The sequence below is a fragment of the Gracilinanus agilis genome, chromosome 5, assembly GCF_016433145.1.
Source record: "Gracilinanus agilis isolate LMUSP501 chromosome 5, AgileGrace, whole genome shotgun sequence".
Taxonomy (NCBI): Eukaryota; Metazoa; Chordata; class Mammalia; order Didelphimorphia; family Didelphidae; genus Gracilinanus; species Gracilinanus agilis.
In genome coordinates, this window is record NC_058134.1 from 135,441,705 (window position 1) to 135,445,141 (window position 3,437).

Below are 3,437 nucleotides of genomic sequence, written 5' to 3' on the forward strand. Positions count from 1 at the left end.
ATCTATCTATCTATCTATCTATCTATCTATCTATCTATCTATCTATCTTTCTGTCTGTCTGTCTATCTAACTATCTATCTATCTATCTATCTATCTATCTATCTATCTATCTATCTATCTATCAAAATCTATTTCTCATTCTACATGAAAATAATAACATTGAGAAAATTCGTAAGCTTAGACCAAAATTGTGATTAGGGGAAAATACATCCAAACACAAGATAACAAGCAGAAAAATAGAGTAAGTTTCAGAAATATGAGCAGTTGGATATTACAAAAAGAAACTGAACAAACAATAAAAGAACTCCCAAGAGGAAAATTTGATCCAGATAAACTTAGTTTTATCAAACATTTAAAGAATAATTAATCTTAAAGCTAAATACATTATTTGAAAATTAGAGATACATTTTCTTATAAAATATCTTCAATAATTTTATGTTATTTTAATAATAAAACCAAGAGATAGTCTAGATAAATAAAACTATATAGAGTTCGGTATCCATGATGGATATTGAATAAAAATTATAAATTTAAAAGTATTTATTTGTTCATTACATTAAAGTATCTAGTTAATTACTCCTTCACTACCCTGCTCCCACTGGAGAATGCATTACTTGACAAAAACCTACATATCAAGATAAAACTGTATCTTATTTATTCATGTTTATCAGTTCCTTCTCTAGGGAAATGTATGTCATCCTTCAGAAACTATTTCTGTTGTCCCTTTTTTTCAGCTCTTTTCACTCCTCATAGTTTCATGTAGGTCTTTCCATGTTTTTTCCCTAAAATTAACATTGCTATTACATATGATTGTGATTGTATTGAACAAAACATTAACAAAATACTTTATATTGAAATTTTAGACTTATTCACTATTTACCGGTTACCTTTATGCCTAGGAATCAGGGATAAACCAGAAACAGATCATATTATTTTAAAAATATAAAAATCACAAGATTCTCTGCATAAATGCAGGAAGTCTGCCAAAATACAAAACCTATTTGTTTCACAAAATAAATAAAGTAGTAAACAGAATTTTTCTTAATATAAGAATGACATCCCTAAAACTATGAGCTGCTATTCTTATAAAAGAAAAGCAGAACAAATCCTTTTAATAAGTTCAAGGTAAAGTGGATATCCATACAGTAAACTTCAATGTCTTCTTGCTTGTACCATGAAATTCAAACATATCTCTGATAAATAATGACCCCCCCAAACTAGTCCTAACCAACTTTTCCCATTCTTACTTTTTATTAGTCACTTTTCTGGACTGTTTGGTCCAGTCAAATGGGCTTTCTTTTATATATATATATATATATCTCACAACTTAATGGGAATCTCACATGTCCATGCATTTTCAATGACTGATCTCCATTCTGTAATATACACATCCTCCACACTTTTGCCTTCTATATTTCCTTGTTTTCTTCAAAACTATTTAAATAATGCTTGTATATGAAACCTGTCCTGAAAGTCTTCTGAAGTTGGCTTTTCCTACGAATGACCTTCTCCCCAACTATATATACTTGGGCAAATATTTTGTGGATACTTAATATATGTAACTATTGTCTCACTCTAAAGAATGCAGACCATAGTAGGCAGGGACTGTTTCACTTTTGTCACTTTATTCCCATTTCTTAGTACATTGTCACGAACATAGTAGATACCTTAAACTGCTTATTGATTGATCAATGGATTAAAAGTATTTTATTTAGTGCTGGAAATAAACACTATAGCAACAATAGGGCTACAGTAGGTACTGAGTCAGGAAGAGTTGAATTCAAATTCAAATTGTGTCATAGGCAATAGTTATGTGATCTTGGGGTCACTTAACCTATGTTTACCTCATTTTGCTCAACTATAAAATGGGGCTAATGATGGCTTCTACCTCACAGAATTATTATTAGGATTAAAGAGATATTATTTTGTAAAGTGCTTAACAGTGTCTGGCACATGATAGGCAGTATGTAAATATATATTCCTTCCCTTTGCCCTTTAAAAATAAATGAATAATAATAGTTGAAGAAGAGCCAAAATTCATCTCTGTTTGAAGCAATATGATATTTTACTTTTGAGAATCTCAGAGATGAAGTAGAAAAAAATCAAAATAAAAATAATTTCATAAAAGTAACAATGCCCCACCAAAAAAAAAATGCTCTTCCATATATTGCTGACAAATATTACAAGAAGCAAATAGAAAAGGAAATTCCTTTCAATTTAACTGTAAATTACAAAACATTTTGGGAACCTACCCAAGAAGATATATTTAAGACTTCAAGTAATATAACCAGAAAAAATAATTTATAAAAATTAAAAATGACTTACTAGAGGGAGATACTCATAGATAAGCAGTCAGTATAATGAAAAGAAAGATGATGCTATCTAAATTAATGTATAGATTCATTGGCACACCAATCAAATTCCTGTGGGATTAAATTATGAAACTAGACATCATAATAATACCATACTTCTTGAAAAACAAAGACCAAAAAGCTCAAGGAAATTAATGAAAAAAAGAATAAAAAGAGCCAAGCATTATTAGATATTAAGCTATATTTTAAAGCAGTAATCATACAGACTAGTTGGTTTAAAAATTGAAAAGTTGATCAAAAGAATAGATCAAGTAAGCAAGATCCAGAAGCAATTAAATACAGTAACAAATGTTTCCATAAAAATGGTATTAAAATTATTATTCCAAGGACTCTGTGACAAGAACTATTACAAAAAAAAATTGGAGAAGTTTGGCAGAAATTTGGCTTTCACCAATTTTGTAATAACAGTTTAATGCTTATATAATACTTTAATGTTTGCAAAGTATTGTGTTTTAGCCCTTTGGGCATAATTCCAAACTGACCTCCAGAATGGCTGTATTGGTTCACAATTCCATGAACAATACATTAGTATCTCAATTTTGCCATATCCCCTCTAACATTTATCACTTTCCTTTTCTGTCATATTGGCAAATCTGATAGGGGTGAGGTGGTACCTCAGAGTTGTTCTCTAATCTAATTCTATTATCTAATAATCTTTTCCATAATCAGGAGTTGTTTAGAACATTTTGTCATATGATTATTGAAATAGCTTTTATTTCTTCATCTGAAAAGTGCTTGGTCATATCCTTTGATCAATTGTCATTTGGGGAGTGGCCTATATTTTTATAAAATTGAGTGAGTTTCCTACGTATATTGAGAAATGATTCTTTAATCAAAAACATTTATGTAACATCCATGATCTTAAGCTGCCTCACAGAATTCCACAATGCCCCCCAGAACTCCAGGACAGGGGGCAGTTGGGGCAGTTAGGAACCTGAGTATAAAAAGCCAAGACCCCCCAACTTGCAAGGACACTTTGGACACTGCTTTTTGGGTTCAAGGGGCTGGGAAATAGTTTGGTTGCTTTTTTTTTTTTTTTGTTAGCTCATCTTTGACCTCAGGGAG